General features: G+C 32.5%; 6 non-coding genes across 6 annotated transcripts; all 6 read right to left on the bottom strand.

The window, feature by feature from the left end:
* Positions 1-1418: 1418 nt before the first annotated feature.
* TRNAW-CCA (transfer RNA tryptophan (anticodon CCA)) lies at positions 1419-1490 on the bottom strand. The gene has a single exon. It is a non-coding gene; the product is annotated as a tRNA-Trp (tRNA).
* A 4366-nt stretch (positions 1491-5856) lies between these two features.
* Positions 5857-5928, bottom strand: TRNAW-CCA (transfer RNA tryptophan (anticodon CCA)). Its single transcript has one exon. It is a non-coding gene; the product is annotated as a tRNA-Trp (tRNA).
* A 1415-nt stretch (positions 5929-7343) lies between these two features.
* TRNAW-CCA (transfer RNA tryptophan (anticodon CCA)) lies at positions 7344-7415 on the bottom strand. The gene has a single exon. It is a non-coding gene; the product is annotated as a tRNA-Trp (tRNA).
* Positions 7416-11780: 4365 nt separating this feature from the next.
* Positions 11781-11852, bottom strand: TRNAW-CCA (transfer RNA tryptophan (anticodon CCA)). The gene has a single exon. It is a non-coding gene; the product is annotated as a tRNA-Trp (tRNA).
* Positions 11853-18458: 6606 nt separating this feature from the next.
* TRNAW-CCA (transfer RNA tryptophan (anticodon CCA)) lies at positions 18459-18530 on the bottom strand. Its single transcript has one exon. It is a non-coding gene; the product is annotated as a tRNA-Trp (tRNA).
* A 1415-nt stretch (positions 18531-19945) lies between these two features.
* On the bottom strand, positions 19946-20017 carry TRNAW-CCA (transfer RNA tryptophan (anticodon CCA)). The gene has a single exon. It is a non-coding gene; the product is annotated as a tRNA-Trp (tRNA).
* Positions 20018-20037: the final 20 nt, after the last annotated feature.

Raw genomic sequence — 20037 nt, 5'->3', positions numbered from 1 at the left:
AGTTGAAAAGTTTTGTTGCTCCCATACTTCACATGAAAAGTGCATGATAAAATATATGGACACGATCTTGAAATTTGTTACTTATAATCACAGTTTGGAAAAGATATAAACAAGGATGAATTAAGGTCTTCACTTTCAGATTCAGGGATTTCCAATTCAAAATTTAGAATGTAGTAATAAACCCTTTTTTCTTACATATTCAAAGATGACAATGGTATGAACAAATTAATAGGTGTTTCTGACTTTCCACAAATTTTCTGTTTTGAACTCAGTTCCCAATGATATATCTCATCAAAGGATTGTTGAAAAGATTTTATTCAGTAGAATTAAAAAAGCAATTTTTCAAACACTTTCCTGACAGGTGGCAACAAGATCATGATAATCTATTGTCAGTTAGAATACGCAGTTTCTGTTTTCAATCTTAACCCAAACATCGATCAACTTTTAAAAAGATGAAAGAGATACTTGAACATGACATAATTTAAACATGCATCATTCTGACCAGGAGTAAGGCGCACTACCGTCAGTGTATGAGGACAGCTGTAAAACTTGCTTGCTCCCATAATTCACTTGTAAAGTGCATGAGGAAATATACAGACACCATCTTGAAATTTGCTACTTTAAATCACAGTTTAGAAAAGTAATAACAAGGATGAAATAGGATCTTCACGTTCCGATTCAGGGATTTCCAGTTTAAAGTTTAGATTCTAGTAATAAGCCTGATTTTCTTACAAATTCAAAGATGACAATGGTATGAACAAAGCGATAGGTGTTCCTGGCATTTATTACATTTATTAATGTTTTTAACTCAATTCCCAATAATATTTCTCATCAAAGTATTGTTGATAAGATTTTAATCTATAGAATTAAAAAAACACTTTTTTAAAAACTGTTCTGACCTGTGTCAACAACGTTGTGTTAATCTATTTTCAGTTGGATTACCCAGTTTCTGTTTTCAATCTTAACCCAAACATCGATCAAGCTATAAAAATATGAAAGAGCTGCTTGACCATCACGTGATTTGAATACACAACTTTCTGATATGGATTCAGAAGCACTACAGTTGAATTAAGATCTTCACAATCAGATTCAGTGATTTCCAGTCAAAAATTAAGAATCTGGTAATAAACCCTCTTTTCTTACAAATTCAAAGATGTCAATGGTAAAAATAAATTAATAGGTGCTTATGGCATTAATTACATTTATTAATGTTTGGAACTCAATTCCCAATAACAATTCTTATCAAAGTCCTCTTCAAAACGATTATAATCTGTAGAACTAAAAAATGCAGTTTCTTAAACACTGCAGCCTGGTAGCAACAAAGTCGAGTTAACTTTTGTCAAGTTGGACTACGCAGTTACTGTTTTCAATAATAACCCAAACATCAATCAAGATATGAAAAGACATAAAGAGCTGATTGACCCCGACGTGATTTGAACACGCAACCTTCTGATATGGAGTCAGACGCGCTACCGTTGCGCCACGAGGTCATTTGAAAAGTGTTGTTGCTCCCATACTTCACATGAAAAGTGCATGATAAAATATATGGACACCATCTTGAAATTTGCTACTTATAATCACAGTTTGGAAAAGATATAAACAAGGATGAATTAAGGTCTTCACTTTCAGATTCAGGGATTTCCAATTAAAAATTTAGAATATAGTAATAAACCCTTTTTTCTTACAAATTCAAAGATGACAATGGTATGAACAAATTAATAGGTGTTTCTGACTTGCCACAAATTTTCTATTTTGAACTCAGTTCCCAATGATATATCTCATCAAAGATTGTTGAAAAGATTTTATTCAGTAGAATTAAAAAAGCAATTTTTCAAACACTTTCCTGACAGGTGGCACAAGATCATGATAATCTATTGTCAGTTAGAATACGCAGTTTCTGTTTTCAATCTTAACCCAAACATCGATCAACTTTTAAAAAGATGAAAGAGATACTTGAACGTGACATAATTTAAACATGCATCATTCTGACCAGGAGTAAGGCGCACTACCGTCAGTGTATGAGGACAGCTGTAAAACTAGCTTGCTCCCATAATTCACTTGTAAAGTGCATGAGGAAATATACAGACACCATCTTGAAATTTGCTACTTTAAATCACAGTTTAGAAAAGTAATAACAAGGATGAATTAGGATCTTCACGTTCCGATTCAGGGATTTCCAGTTTAAAGTTTAGATTCTAGTAATAAGCCTGATTTTCTTACAAATTCAAAGATGACAATGGTATGAACAAAGCGATAGGTGTTCCTGGCATTTATTACATTTATTAATGTTTTTAACTCAATTCCCAATAATATTTCTCATCAAAGTATTGTTGATAAGATTTTAATCTATAGAATTAAAAAAACACTTTTTTAAAAACTGTTCTGACCTGTGTCAACAACGTTGTGTTAATCTATTTTCAGTTGGATTACCCAGTTTCTGTTTTCAATCTTAACCCAAACATCGATCAAGCTATAAATATATGAAAGAGCTGTTTGACCATCACGTGATTTGAATACACAACTTTCTGATATGGATTCAGAAGCACTACAGTTGAATTAAGATCTTCACAATCAGATTCAGTGATTTCCAGTCAAAAATTAAGAATCTGGTAATAAACCCTCTTTTCTTACAAATTCAAAGATGGCAATGGTAAAAATAAATTAATAGGTGCTTATGGCATTAATTACATTTATTAATGTTTGGAACTCAATTCCCAATAACAATTCTTATCAAAGTCCTCTTGAAACGATTATAATCTGTAGAACTAAAAAATGCAGTTTCTTAAACACTGCAGCCTGGTAGCAACAAAGTCGAGTTAACTTTTGTCAAGTTGGACTACGCAGTTACTGTTTTCAATAATAACCCAAACATCAATCAAGATATGAAAAGACATAAAGAGCTGATTGACCCCGACGTGATTTGAACATGCAACCTTATGCTCTGGAGTCAGACGCGCTACCGTTGCAACACAAGGTCATTTGAAAAGTGTGGTTGCTCCCATACTTCACATGAAAAGTGCATGATAAAATATATGGACACCATCTTGAAATTTGCTACTTATAATCACAGTTTGGAAAAGATATAAACAAGGATGAATTAAGGTCTTCACTTTCAGATTCATGGATTTCCAATTAAAAATTTAGAATATAGTAATAAACCCTTTTTTCTTACAAATTCAAAGATGACAATGGTATGAACAAATTAATAGGTGTTTCTGACTTGCCACAAATTTTCTATTTTGAACTCAGTTCCCAATGATATATCTCATCAAAGATTGTTGAAAAGATTTTATTCAGTAGAATTAAAAAAGCAATTTTTCAAACACTTTCCTGACAGGTGGCAACAAGATCATGATAATCTATTGTCAGTTAGAATACGCAGTTTCTGTTTTCAATCTTAACCCAAACATCGATCAACTTTTAAAAAGATAAAAGAGATACTTGAACGTGACATAATTTAAACATGCATCATTCTGACCAGGAGTAAGGCGCACTACCGTCAGTGTATGAGGACAGCTGTAAAACTTGCTTGCTCCCATAATTCACTTGTAAAGTGCATGAGGAAGTATACAGACACCATCTTGAAATTTGCTACTTTAAATCACAGTTTAGAAAAGTAATAACAAGGATGAATTAGGATCTTCACGTTCCGATTCAGGGATTTCCAGTTTAAAGTTTAGATTCTAGTAATAAGCCTGATTTTCTTACAAATTCAAAGATGACAATGGTATGAACAAAGCGATAGGTGTTCCTGGCATTTATTACATTTATTAATGTTTTTAACTCAATTCCCAATAATATTTCTCATCAAAGTATTGTTGATAAAATTTTAATCTATAGAATTAAAAAAACACTTTTTTAAAAACTGTTCTGACCTGTGTCAACAACGTTGTGTTAATCTATTTTCAGTTGGATTACCCAGTTTCTGTTTTCAATCTTAACCCAAACATCGATCAAGCTATAAAAATATGAAAGAGCTGCTTGACCATGACGTGATTTGAATACACAACTTTCTGATATGGATTCAGAAGCACTACAGTTGAATTAAGATCTTCACAATCAGATTCAGTGATTTCCAGTCAAAAATTAAGAATCTGGTAATAAACCCTCTTTTCTTACAAATTCAAAGATGGCAATGGTAAAAATAAATTAATAGGTGCTTATGGCATTAATTACATTTATTAATGTTTGGAACTCAATTCCCAATAACAATTCTTATCAAAGTCCTCTTGAAACGATTATAATCTGTAGAACTAAAAAATGCAGTTTCTTAAACACTGCAGCCTGGTAGCAACAAAGTCGAGTTAACTTTTGTCAAGTTGGACTACGCAGTTGCTGTTTTCAATAATAACCCAAACATCAATCAAGATATGAAAAGACATAAAGAGCTGATTGACCCCAACGTGATTTGAACACGCTACCATTGCACCACGAGGTTAGTTGAAAAGTGTTGTTGCTCCCATACTTCACATGAAAAGTGCATGATAAAATATATGGACACCATCTTGAAATTTGCTACTTATAATCACAGTTTGGAAAAGATATAAACAAGGATGAATTAAGGTCTTCACTTTCAGATTCAGGGATTTCCAATTAAAAATTTAGAATATAGTAATAAACCCTTTTTTCTTACAAATTCAAAGATGACAATGGTATGAACAAATTAATAGGTGTTTCTGACTTGCCACAAATTTTCTGTTTTGAACTCAGTTCCCAATGATATATCTCATCAAAGCATTGTTGAAAAGATATTATTCGGTAGAATTAAAAAAGCAAGTTTTCAAACACTTTCCTGACAGGTGGCAACAAGATCATGATAATCTATTGTCAGTTAGAATACGCAGTTTCTGTTTTCAATCTTAACCCAAACATCGATCAACTTTTAAAAAGATGAAAGAGATACTTGAACGTGACATAATTTAAACATGCATCATTCTGACCAGGAGTAAGGCGCACTACCGTCAGTGTATGAGGACAGCTGTAAAACTTGCTTGCTCCCATAATTCACTTGTAAAGTGCATGAGGAAATATACAGACACCATCTTGAAATTTGCTACTTTAAATCACAGTTTAGAAAAGTAATAACAAGGATGAATTAGGATCTTCACGTTCCGATTCAGGGATTTCCAGTTTAAAGTTTAGATTCTAGTAATAAGCCTGATTTTCTTACAAATTCAAAGATGACAATGGTATGAACAAAGCGATAGGTGTTTCTGGTATTTATTACATTTATTAATGTTTTTAACTCAATTCCCAATAATATTTCTCATCAAAGTATTGTTGATAAGATTTTAATCTATAGAATTAAAAAAACACTTTTTTAAAAACTGTTCTGACCTGTGTCAACAACGTTGTGTTAATCTATTTTCAGTTGGATTACCCAGTTTCTGTTTTCAATCTTAACCCAAACATCGATCAAGCTATAAAAATATGAAAGAGCTGCTTGACCATCACGTGATTTGAATACACAACTTTCTGATATGGATTCAGAAGCACTACAGTTGAATTAAGATCTTCACAATCAGATTCAGTGATTTCCAGTCAAAAATTAAGAATCTGGTAATAAACCCTCTTTTCTTACAAATTCAAAGATGTCAATGGTAAAAATAAATTAATAGGTGCTTATGGCATTAATTACATTTATTAATGTTTGGAACTCAATTCCCAATAACAATTCTTATCAAAGTCCTCTTCAAAACGATTATAATCTGTAGAACTAAAAAATGCAGTTTCTTAAACACTGCAGCCTGGTAGCAACAAAGTCGAGTTAACTTTTGTCAAGTTGGACTACGCAGTTACTGTTTTCAATAATAACCCAAACATCAATCAAGATATGAAAAGACATAAAGAGCTGATTGACCCCGACGTGATTTGAACACGCAACCTTCTGATATGGAGTCAGACGCGCTACCGTTGCGCCACGAGGTCATTTGAAAAGTGTTGTTGCTCCCATACTTCACATGAAAAGTGCATGATAAAATATATGGACACCATCTTGAAATTTGCTACTTATAATCACAGTTTGGAAAAGATATAAACAAGGATGAATTAAGGTCTTCACTTTCAGATTCAGGGATTTCCAATTAAAAATTTAGAATATAGTAATAAACCCTTTTTTCTTACAAATTCAAAGATGACAATGGTATGAACAAATTAATAGGTGTTTCTGACTTGCCACAAATTTTCTATTTTGAACTCAGTTCCCAATGATATATCTCATCAAAGATTGTTGAAAAGATTTTATTCAGTAGAATTAAAAAAGCAATTTTTCAAACACTTTCCTGACAGGTGGCACAAGATCATGATAATCTATTGTCAGTTAGAATACGCAGTTTCTGTTTTCAATCTTAACCCAAACATCGATCAACTTTTAAAAAGATGAAAGAGATACTTGAACGTGACATAATTTAAACATGCATCATTCTGACCAGGAGTAAGGCGCACTACCGTCAGTGTATGAGGACAGCTGTAAAACTAGCTTGCTCCCATAATTCACTTGTAAAGTGCATGAGGAAATATACAGACACCATCTTGAAATTTGCTACTTTAAATCACAGTTTAGAAAAGTAATAACAAGGATGAATTAGGATCTTCACGTTCCGATTCAGGGATTTCCAGTTTAAAGTTTAGATTCTAGTAATAAGCCTGATTTTCTTACAAATTCAAAGATGACAATGGTATGAACAAAGCGATAGGTGTTCCTGGCATTTATTACATTTATTAATGTTTTTAACTCAATTCCCAATAATATTTCTCATCAAAGTATTGTTGATAAGATTTTAATCTATAGAATTAAAAAAACACTTTTTTAAAAACTGTTCTGACCTGTGTCAACAACGTTGTGTTAATCTATTTTCAGTTGGATTACCCAGTTTCTGTTTTCAATCTTAACCCAAACATCGATCAAGCTATAAATATATGAAAGAGCTGTTTGACCATCACGTGATTTGAATACACAACTTTCTGATATGGATTCAGAAGCACTACAGTTGAATTAAGATCTTCACAATCAGATTCAGTGATTTCCAGTCAAAAATTAAGAATCTGGTAATAAACCCTCTTTTCTTACAAATTCAAAGATGGCAATGGTAAAAATAAATTAATAGGTGCTTATGGCATTAATTACATTTATTAATGTTTGGAACTCAATTCCCAATAACAATTCTTATCAAAGTCCTCTTGAAACGATTATAATCTGTAGAACTAAAAAATGCAGTTTCTTAAACACTGCAGCCTGGTAGCAACAAAGTCGAGTTAACTTTTGTCAAGTTGGACTACGCAGTTACTGTTTTCAATAATAACCCAAACATCAATCAAGATATGAAAAGACATAAAGAGCTGATTGACCCCGACGTGATTTGAACACGCAACCTTCTGATATGGAGTCAGATGCGCTACCGTTGCGCCACAAGGTCATTTGAAAAGTGTTGTTGCTCCCATACTTCACATGAAAAGTGCATGATAAAATATATGGACACCATCTTGAAATTTGCTACTTATAATCACAGTTTGGAAAAGATATAAACAAGGATGAATTAAGGTCTTCACTTTCAGATTCAGGGATTTCCAATTAAAAATTTAGAATATAGTAATAAACCCTTTTTTCTTACAAATTCAAAGATGACAATGGTATGAACAAATTAATAGGTGTTTCTGACTTGCCACAAATTTTCTATTTTGAACTCAGTTCCCAATGATATATCTCATCAAAGATTGTTGAAAAGATTTTATTCAGTAGAATTAAAAAAGCAATTTTTCAAACACTTTCCTGACAGGTGGCAACAAGATCATGATAATCTATTGTCAGTTAGAATACGCAGTTTCTGTTTTCAATCTTAACCCAAACATCGATCAACTTTTAAAAAGATGAAAGAGATACTTGAACGTGACATAATTTAAACATGCATCATTCTGACCAGGAGTAAGGCGCACTACCGTCAGTGTATGAGGACAGCTGTAAAACTTGCTTGCTCCCATAATTCACTTGTAAAGTGCATGAGGAAGTATACAGACACCATCTTGAAATTTGCTACTTTAAATCACAGTTTAGAAAAGTAATAACAAGGATGAATTAGGATCTTGACGTTCCGATTCAGGGATTTACAGTTTAAAGTTTAGATTCTAGTAATAAGCCTGATTTTCTTACAAATTCAAAGATGACAATGGTATGAACAAAGCGATAGGTGTTCCTGGCATTTATTACATTTATTAATGTTTTTAACTCAATTCCCAATAATATTTCTCATCAAAGTATTGTTGATAAGATTTTAATCTATAGAATTAAAAAAACACTTTTTTAAAAACTGTTCTGACCTGTGTCAACCACGTTGTGTTAATCTATTTTCAGTTGGATTACCCAGTTTCTGTTTTCAATCTTAACCCAAACATCGATCAAGCTATAAAAATATGAAAGAGCTGCTTGACCATGACGTGATTTGAATACACAACTTTCTGATATGGATTCAGAAGCACTACAGTTGAATTAAGATCTTCACAATCAGATTCAGTGATTTCCAGTCAAAAATTAAGAATCTGGTAATAAACCCTCTTTTCTTACAAATTCAAAGATGGCAATGGTAAAAATAAATTAATAGGTGCTTATGGCATTAATTACATTTATTAATGTTTGGAACTCAATTCCCAATAACAATTCTTATCAAAGTCCTCTTGAAACGATTATAATCTGTAGAACTAAAAAATGCAGTTTCTTAAACACTGCAGCCTGGTAGCAACAAAGTCGAGTTAACTTTTGTCAAGTTGGACTACGCAGTTGCTGTTTTCAATAATAACCCAAACATCAATCAAGATATGAAAAGACATAAAGAGCTGATTGACCCCAACGTGATTTGAACATGCTGCTATTGCACCACGAGGTTAGTTGAAAAGTGTTGTTGCTCCCATACTTCACATGAAAAGTGCATGATAAAATATATGGACACCATCTTGAAATTTGCTACTTATAATCACAGTTTGGAAAAGATATAAACAAGGATGAATTAAGGTCTTCACTTTCAGATTCAGGGATTTCCAATTAAAAATTTAGAATATAGTAATAAACCCTTTTTTCTTACAAATTCAAAGATGACAATGGTATGAACAAATTAATAGGTGTTTCTGACTTGCCACAAATTTTCTGTTTTGAACTCAGTTCCCAATGATATATCTCATCAAAGCATTGTTGAAAAGATATTATTCGGTAGAATAAAAAAAAGCAAGTTTTCAAACACTTTCCTGACAGGTGGCAACAAGATCATGATAATCTATTGTCAGTTAGAATACGCAGTTTCTGTTTTCAATCTTAACCCAAACATCGATCAACTTTTAAAAAGATGAAAGAGATACTTGAACGTGACATAATTTAAACATGCATCATTCTGACCAGGAGTAAGGCGCACTACCGTCAGTGTATGAGGACAGCTGTAAAATTGCTTGCTCCCATAATTCACTTGTAAAGTGCATGAGGAAATATACAGACACCATCTTGAAATTTGCTACTTTAAATCACAGTTTAGAAAAGTAATAACAAGGATGAATTAGGATCTTCACGTTCCGATTCAGGGATTTCCAGTTTAAAGTTTAGATTCTAGTAATAAGCCTGATTTTCTTACAAATTCAAAGATGACAATGGTATGAACAAAGCGATAGGTGTTTCTGGTTTTTATTACATTTATTAATGTTTTTAACTCAATTCCCAATAATATTTCTCATCAAAGTATTGTTGATAAGATTTTAATCTATAGAATTAAAAAAACACTTTTTTAAAAACTGTTCTGACCTGTGTCAACAATGTTGTGTTAATCTATTTTCAGTTGGATTACCCAGTTTCTGTTTTCAATCTTAACCCAAACATCGATCAAGCTATAAATATATGAAAGAGCTGTTTGACCATCACGTGATTTGAATACACAACTTTCTGATATGGATTCAGAAGCACTACAGTTGAATTAAGATCTTCACAATCAGATTCAGTGATTTCCAGTCAAAAATTAAGAATCTGGTAATAAACCCTCTTTTCTTACAAATTCAAAGATGGCAATGGTAAAAATAAATTAATAGGTGCTTATGGCATTAATTACATTTATTAATGTTTGGAACTCAATTCCCAATAACAATTCTTATCAAAGTCCTCTTGAAACGATTATAATCTGTAGAACTAAAAAATCCAGTTTCTTTAACACTGCAGCCTGGTAGCAACAAAGTCGAGTTAACTTTTGTCAAGTTGGACTACGCAGTTACTGTTTTCAATAATAACCCAAACATCAATCAAGATATGAAAAGACATAAAGAGCTGATTGACCCGACATGATTCGAACACGCAACCTTCTGATATGGAGTCAGACGCGCTACCGTTGCGCCACAAGGTCATTTGAAAAGTGTTGTTGCTCCCATACTTCACATGAAAAGTGCATGATAAAATATATGGACACCATCTTGAAATTTGCTACTTATAATCACAGTTTGGAAAAGATATAAACAAGGATGAATTAAGGTCTTCACTTTCAGATTCAGGGATTTCCAATTAAAAATTTAGAATATAGTAATAAACCCTTTTTTCTTACAAATTCAAAGATGACAATGGTATGAACAAATTAATAGGTGTTTCTGACTTGCCACAAATTTTCTATTTTGAACTCAGTTCCCAATGATATATCTCATCAAAGATTGTTGAAAAGATTTTATTCAGTAGAATTAAAAAAGCAATTTTTCAAACACTTTCCTGACAGGTGGCAACAAGATCATGATAATCTATTGTCAGTTAGAATACGCAGTTTCTGTTTTCAATCTTAACCCAAACATCGATCAACTTTTAAAAAGATGAAAGAGATACTTGAACGTGACATAATTTAAACATGCATCATTCTGACCAGGAGTAAGGCGCACTACCGTCAGTGTATGAGGACAGCTGTAAAACTAGCTTGCTCCCATAATTCACTTGTAAAGTGCATGAGGAAATATACAGACACCATCTTGAAATTTGCTACTTTAAATCACAGTTTAGAAAAGTAATAACAAGGATGAATTAGGATCTTCACGTTCCGATTCAGGGATTTCCAGTTTAAAGTTTAGATTCTAGTAATAAGCCTGATTTTCTTACAAATTCAAAGATGACAATGGTATGAACAAAGCGATAGGTGTTCCTGGCATTTATTACATTTACTAATGTTTTTAACTCAATTCCCAATAATATTTCTCATCAAAGTATTGTTGATAAGATTTTAATCTATAGAATTAAAAAAACACTTTTTTAAAAACTGTTCTGACCTGTGTCAACAACGTTGTGTTAATCTATTTTCAGTTGGATTACCCAGTTTCTGTTTTCAATCTTAACCCAAACATCGATCAAGCTATAAAAATATGAAAGAGCTGCTTGACCATGACGTGATTTGAATACACAACTTTCTGATATGGATTCAGAAGCACTACAGTTGAATTAAGATCTTCACAATCAGATTCAGTGATTTCCAGTCAAAAATTAAGAATCTGGTAATAAACCCTCTTTTCTTACAAATTCAAAGATGGCAATGGTAAAAATAAATTAATAGGTGCTTATGGCATTAATTACATTTATTAATGTTTGGAACTCAATTCCCAATAACAATTCTTATCAAAGTCCTCTTGAAACGATTATAATCTGTAGAACTAAAAAATGCAGTTTCTTAAACACTGCAGCCTGGTAGCAACAAAGTCGAGTTAACTTTTGTCAAGTTGGACTACGCAGTAACTGTTTTCAATAATAACCCAAACATCAATCAAGATATGAAAAGACATAAAGAGCTGATTGACCCCGACGTGATTTGAACACGCAACCTTCTGATATGGAGTCAGACGCGCTACCGTTGCACCACGAGGTCATTTGAAAAGTGTTGTTGCTCCCATACTTCACATGAAAAGTGCATGATAAAATATATGGACACCATCTTGAAATTTGCTACTTATAATCACAGTTTGGAAAAGATATAAACAAGGATGAATTAAGGTCTTCACTTTCAGATTCAGGGATTTCCAATTAAAAATTTAGAATATAGTAATAAACCCTTTTTTCTTACAAATTCAAAGATGACAATGGTATGAACAAATTAATAGGTGTTTCTGACTTGCCACAAATTTTCTATTTTGAACTCAGTTCACAATGATATATCTCATCAAAGATTGTTGAAAAGATTTTATTCAGTAGAATTAAAAAAGCAATTTTTCAAACACTTTCCTGACAGGTGGCACAAGATCATGATAATCTATTGTCAGTTAGAATACGCAGTTTCTGTTTTCAATCTTAACCCAAACATCGATCAACTTTTAAAAAGATGAAAGAGATACTTGAACGTGACATAATTTAAACATGCATCATTCTGACCAGGAGTAAGGCGCACTACCGTCAGTGTATGAGGACAGCTGTAAAACTAGCTTGCTCCCATAATTCACTTGTAAAGTGCATGAGGAAATATACAGACACCATCTTGAAATTTGCTACTTTAAATCACAGTTTAGAAAAGTAATAACAAGGATGAATTAGGATCTTCACGTTCCGATTCAGGGATTTCCAGTTTAAAGTTTAGATTCTAGTAATAAGCCTGATTTTCTTACAAATTCAAAGATGACAATGGTATGAACAAAGCGATAGGTGTTCCTGGCATTTATTACAATTATTAATGTTTTTAACTCAATTCCCAATAATATTTCTCATCAAAGTATTGTTGATAAGATTTTAATCTATAGAATTAAAAAAACACTTTTTTAAAAACTGTTCTGACCTGTGTCAACAACGTTGTGTTAATCTATTTTCAGTTGGATTACCCAGTTTCTGTTTTCAATCTTAACCCAAACATCGATCAAGCTATAAAAATATGAAAGAGCTGCTTGACCATGACGTGATTTGAATACACAACTTTCTGATATGGATTCAGAAGCACTACAGTTGAATTAAGATCTTCACAATCAGATTCAGTGATTTCCAGTCAAAAATTAAGAATCTGGTAATAAACCCTCTTTTCTTACAAATTCAAAGATGGCAATGGTAAAAATAAATTAATAGGTGCTTATGGCATTAATTACATTTATTAATGTTTGGAACTCAATTCCCAATAACAATTCTTATCACAGTCCTCTTGAAACGATTATAATCTGTAGAACTAAAAAATGCAGTTTCTTAAACACTGCAGCCTGGTAGCAACAAAGTCGAGTTAACTTTTGTCAAGTTAGACTACACAGTTACTGTTTTCAATAATAACCCAAACATCAATCAAGATATGAAAAGACATAAAGAGCTGATTGAACCCGACGTGATTTGAACACGCAACCTTCTGATCTGGAGTCAGACGTGCTACCGTTAAGCCACGAGGTCAGTTGAATTGTGTTGTTGCTCCCATACTTCACATGAAAAGTGCATGATAAAATATATGGACACCATCTTGAAATTTGCTACTTATAATCACAGTTTGGAAAAGATATAAACAAGGATAAATTAAGGTCTTCACTTTCAGATTCAGGGATTTCTAATTAAAAATTTAGAATATAGTAATAAACCCTTTTTTCTTACAAATTCAAAGATGACAATGGTATGAACAAATTAATAGGTGTTTCTGACTTGCCACAAATTTTCTGTTTTGAACTCAGTTCCCAATGATATATCTCATCAATGGATTGTTGAAAAGATATTATTCGGTAGAATTAAAAAAGCAAGTTTTCAAACACTTTCCTGACAGGTGGCAACAAGATCATGATAATCTATTGTCAGTTAGAATACGCAGTTTCTGTTTTCAATCTTAACCCAAACATCGATCAACTTTTAAAAAGATGAAAGAGATACTTGAACGTGACATAATTTAAACATGCATCATTCTGACCAGGAGTAAGGCGCACTACCGTCAGTGTATGAGGACAGCTGTAAAACTTGCTTGCTCCCATAATTCACTTGTAAAGTGCATGAGGAAATATACAGACACCATCTTGAAATTTGCTACTTTAAATCACAGTTTAGAAAAGTAATAACAAGGATGAATTAGGATCTTCACGTTCCGATTCAGGGATTTCCAGTTTAAAGTTTAGATTCTAGTAATAAGCCTGATTTTCTTACAAATTCAAAGATGACAATGGTATGAACAAAGCGATAGGTGTTCCTGGCATTTATTACATTTATTAATGTTTTTAACTCAATTCCCAATAATATTTCTCATCAAAGTATTGTTGATAAGATTTTAATCTATAGAATTAAAAAAACACTTTTTTAAAAACTGTTCTGACCTGTGTCAACAACGTTGTGTTAATCTATTTTCAGTTGGATTACCCAGTTTCTGTTTTCAATCTTAACCCAAACATCAATCAAGCTATAAAAATATGAAAGAGCTGTTTGACCATCACGTGATTTGAATACACAACTTTCTGATATGGATTCAGAAGCACTACAGTTGAATTAAGATCTTCACAATCAGATTCAGTGATTTCCATTCAAAAATTAAGAATCTGGTAATAAACCCTCTTTTCTTACAAATTCAAAGATGGCAATGGTAAAAATAAATTAATAGGTGCTTATGGCATTAATTACATTTATTAATGTTTGGAACTCAATTCCCAATAACAATTCTTATCAAAGTCCTCTTGAAACGATTATAATCTGTAGAACTAAAAAATGCAGTTTCTTAAACACTGCAGCCTGGTAGCAACAAAGTCGAGTTAACTTTTGTCAGTTGGACTACGCAGTTACTGTTTTCAATAATAACCCAAACATCAATCAAGATATGAAAAGACATAAAGAGCTGATTGACCCCGACGTGATTTGAACTAGCAACCTGCTGATGTGGAGTCAGACGCACTACCGTTGCTCCACAAGGTCAGTTGAAAAGTGTTGTTGCTCCCATACTTCACATGAAAAGTGCGTGATAAAATATATGTACACCATCTTGAAATTTGCTACTTATAATCACAGTTTGGAAAAGATATAAACAAGGATGAATTAAGGTCTTCACTTTCAGATTCAGGGATTTCCAATTAAAATTTAGAATATAGTAATCAACCCTTTTTTCTTACAAATTCAAAGATGACAATGGTATGAACAAATTAATAGGTGTTTCTGACTTGCCACAAATTTTCTGTTTTGAACTCAGTTCCCAATGATATATCTCATCAAAGAATTGTTGAAAAGATTTTATTCAGTAGAATTAAAAAAGCAATTTTTCAAACACTTTCCTGACAGGTGGCAACAGTGTTGTTGCTCCCATACTTCACATGAAAAGTGCATGATAAAATATATGGACACCATCTTGAAATTTGCTACTTATAATCACAGTTTGGAAAAGATATAAACAAGGATGAATTAAGGTCTTCACTTTCAGATTCAGGGATTTCCAATTAAAAATTTAGAATATAGTAATAAACCCTTTTTTCTTACAAATTCAAAGATGACAATGGTATGAACAAATTAATAGGTGTTTCTGACTTGCCACAAATTTTCTGTTTTGAACTCAGTTCCCAATGATATATCTCATCAAAGGATTGTTGAAAAGATATTATTCGGTAGAATTAAAAAAGCAAGTTTTCAAACACTTTCCTGACAGGTGGCAACAAGATCATGATAATCTATTGTCAGTTAGAATACGCAGTTTCTGTTTTCAATCTTAACCCAAACATCGATCAACTTTTAAAAAGATGAAAGAGATACTTGAACGTGACATAATTTAAACATGCATCATTCTGACCAGGAGTAAGGCGCACTACCGTCAGTGTATGAGGACAGCTGTAAAACTTGCTTGCTCCCATAATTCACTTGTAAAGTGCATGAGGAAATATACAGACACCATCTTGAAATTTGCTACTTTAAATCACAGTTTAGAAAAGTAATAACAAGGATGAATTAGGATCTTCACGTTCCGATTCAGGGATTTCCAGTTTAAAGTTTAGATTCTAGTAATAAGCCTGATTTTCTTACAAATTCAAAGATGACAATGGTATGAACAAAGCGATAGGTGTTCCTGGCATTTATTACATTTATTAATGTTTTTAACTCAATTCCCAATAATATTTCTCATCAAAGTATTGTTGATAAGATTTTAATCTATAGAATTAAAAAAACACTTTTTTAAAAACTGTTCTGACCTGTGTCAACAACGTTGTGTTAATCTATTTTCAGTTGGATTACCCAGTTTCTGTTTTCAATCTTAACCCAAACATCAATCAAGCTATAAAAATATGAAAGAGCTGTTTGACCATCACGTGATTTGAATACACAACTTTCTGATATGGATTCAGAAGCACTACAGTTGAATTAAGATCTTCACAATCAGATTCAGTGATTTCCATTCAAAAATTAAGAATCTGGTAATAAACCCTCTTTTCTTACAAATTCAAAGATGGCAATGGTAAAAATAAATTAATAGGTGCTTATGGCATTAATTACATTTATTAATGTTTGGAACTCAATTCCCAATAACAATTCTTATCAAAGTCCTCTTGAAACGATTATAATCTGTAGAACTAAAAAATGCAGTTTCTTAAACACTGCAGCCTGGTAGCAACAAAGTCGAGTTAACTTTTGTCAGTTGGACTACGCAGTTACTGTTTTCAATAATAACCCAAACATCAATCAAGATATGAAAAGACATAAAGAGCTGATTGACCCCGACGTGATTTGAACTAGCAACCTGCTGATGTGGAGTCAGACGCACTACCGTTGCTCCACAAGGTCAGTTGAAAAGTGTTGTTGCTCCCATACTTCACATGAAAAGTGCGTGATAAAATATATGTACACCATCTTGAAATTTGCTACTTATAATCACAGTTTGGAAAAGATATAAACAAGGATGAATTAAGGTCTTCACTTTCAGATTCAGGGATTTCCAATTAAAATTTAGAATATAGTAATCAACCCTTTTTTCTTACAAATTCAAAGATGACAATGGTATGAACAAATTAATAGGTGTTTCTGACTTGCCACAAATTTTCTGTTTTGAACTCAGTTCCCAATGATATATCTCATCAAAGGATTGTTGAAAAGATTTTATTCAGTAGAATTAAAAAAGCAATTTTTCAAACACTTTCCTGACAGGTGGCAACAGTGTTGTTGCTCCCATACTTCACATGAAAAGTGCATGATAAAATATATGGACACCATCTTGAAATTTGCTACTTATAATCACAGTTTGGAAAAGATATAAACAAGGATGAATTAAGGTCTTCACTTTCAGATTCAGGGATTTCCAATTAAAAATTTAGAATATAGTAATAAACCCTTTTTTCTTACAAATTCAAAGATGACAATGGTATGAACAAATTAATAGGTGTTTCTGACTTGCCACAAATTTTCTGTTTTGAACTCAGTTCCCAATGATATATCTCATCAAAGGATTGTTGAAAAGATATTATTCGGTAGAATTAAAAAAGCAAGTTTTCAAACACTTTCCTGACAGGTGGCAACAAGATCATGATAATCTATTGTCAGTTAGAATACGCAGTTTCTGTTTTCAATCTTAACCCAAACATCGATCAACTTTTAAAAAGATGAAAGAGATACTTGAACGTGACATAATTTAAACATGCATCATTCTGACCAGGAGTAAGGCGCACTACCGTCAGTGTATGAGGACAGCTGTAAAACTTGCTTGCTCCCATAATTCACTTGTAAAGTGCATGAGGAAATATACAGACACCATCTTGAAATTTGCTACTTTAAATCACAGTTTAGAAAAGTAATAACAAGGATGAATTAGGATCTTCACGTTCCGATTCAGGGATTTCCAGTTTAAAGTTTAGATTCTAGTAATAAGCCTGATTTTCTTACAAATTCAAAGATGACAATGGTATGAACAAAGCGATAGGTGTTCCTGGCATTTATTACATTTATTAATGTTTTTAACTCAATTCCCAATAATATTTCTCATTAAAGCATTGTTGATAAGATTTTAATCTATAGAATTAAAAAAACACTTTTTTAAAAACTGTTCTGACCTGTGTCAACAACGTTGTGTTAATCTATATCTATTTTCAGTTGGATTACCCAGTTTCTTTTTTCAATCTTAACCCAAACATCGATCAAGCTATAAAAATATGAAAGAGCTGTTTGACCATCACGTGATTTGAATACACAACTTTCTGATATGGATTCAGAAGCACTACAGTTGAATTAAGATCTTCACAATCAGATTCAGTGATTTCCAGTCAAAAATTAAGAATCTGGTAATAAACCCTCTTTTCTTACAAATTCAAAGATGGCAATGGTAAAAATAAATTAATAGGTGCTTATGGCATTAATTACATTTATTAATGTTTGGAACTCAATTCCCAATAACAATTCTTATCAAAGTCCTCTTGAAACGATTATAATCTGTAGAACTAAAAAATGCAGTGTCTTAACCACTGCAGCCTGGTAGCAACAAAGTCGAGTTAACTATTGTCAAGTTGGACTACACAGTTACTGTTCTCAATAATAACCCAAACATCAATCAAGATATGAAAAGACATAAAGAGCTGATTGACTCCGACGTGATTTGAACACGCACCCTTCTGATATGGAGTCAGATGCGCTACCATTGCGCCACGAGGTCAGTTGAAAAGTTTTGTTGCTCCCATACTTCACATGAAAAGTGCATGATAAAATATATGGACACGATCTTGAAATTTGTTACTTATAATCACAGTTTGGAAAAGATATAAACAAGGATGAATTAAGGTCTTCACTTTCAGATTCAGGGATTTCCAATTCAAAATTTAGAATGTAGTAATAAACCCTTTTTTCTTACATATTCAAAGATGACAATGGTATGAACAAATTAATAGGTGTTTCTGACTTTCCACAAATTTTCTGTTTTGAACTCAGTTCCCAATGATATATCTCATCAAAGGATTGTTGAAAAGATTTTATTCAGTAGAATTAAAAAAGCAATTTTTCAAACACTTTCCTGACAGGTGGCAACAAGATCATGATAATCTATTGTCAGTTAGAATACGCAGTTTCTGTTTTCAATCTTAACCCAAACATCGATCAACTTTTAAAAAGATGAAAGAGATACTTGAACATGACATAATTTAAACATGCATCATTCTGACCAGGAGTAAGGCGCACTACCGTCAGTGTATGAGGACAGCTGTAAAACTTGCTTGCTCCCATAATTCACTTGTAAAGTGCATGAGGAAATATACAGACACCATCTTGAAATTTGCTACTTTAAATCACAGTTTAGAAAAGTAATAACAAGGATGAAATAGGATCTTCACGTTCCGATTCAGGGATTTCCAGTTTAAAGTTTAGATTCTAGTAATAAGCCTGATTTTCTTACAAATTCAAAGATGACAATGGTATGAACAAAGCGATAGGTGTTCCTGGCATTTATTACATTTATTAATGTTTTTAACTCAATTCCCAATAATATTTCTCATCAAAGTATTGTTGATAAGATTTTAATCTATAGAATTAAAAAAACACTTTTTTAAAAACTGTTCTGACCTGTGTCAACAACGTTGTGTTAATCTATTTTCAGTTGGATTACCCAGTTTCTGTTTTCAATCTTAACCCACATCGATCAAGCTATAAAAATATGAAAGAGCTGCTTGACCATGACGTGATTTGAATACACAACTTTCTGATATGGATTCAGAAGCACTACAGTTGAATTAAGATCTTCACAATCAGATTCAGTGATTTCCAGTCAAAAATTAAGAATCTGGTAATAAACCCTCTTTTCTTACAAATTCAAAGATGGCAATGGTAAAAATAAATTAATAGGTGCTTATGGCATTAATTACATTTATTAATGTTTGGAACTCAATTCCCAATAACAATTCTTATCAAAGTCCTCTTGAAACGATTATAATCTGTAGAACTAAAAAATGCAGTTTCTTAAACACTGCAGCCTGGTAGCAACAAAGTCGAGTTAACTATTGTCAAGTTGGACTACGCAGTTACTGTTCTCAATAATAACCCAAACATCAATCAAGATATGAAAAGACATAAAGAGCTGATTGACCCCAACGTGAATTGAACACGCACCCTTCTGATATGGCGTCAGACGCGCTACCATTGCGCCACGAGGTCAGTTGTAAAGTGTTGCTGCT

This window comes from Dendrobates tinctorius, unplaced genomic scaffold (genome assembly GCF_039654945.1).
Source record: "Dendrobates tinctorius isolate UK_male_01 unplaced genomic scaffold, ASM3965494v1 ptg000178l, whole genome shotgun sequence".
Classification (NCBI taxonomy): Eukaryota; Metazoa; Chordata; class Amphibia; order Anura; family Dendrobatidae; genus Dendrobates; species Dendrobates tinctorius.
Note: the sequence above shows the minus strand (reverse complement) of the source record. Positions and strands in the feature narration are given on the sequence as shown.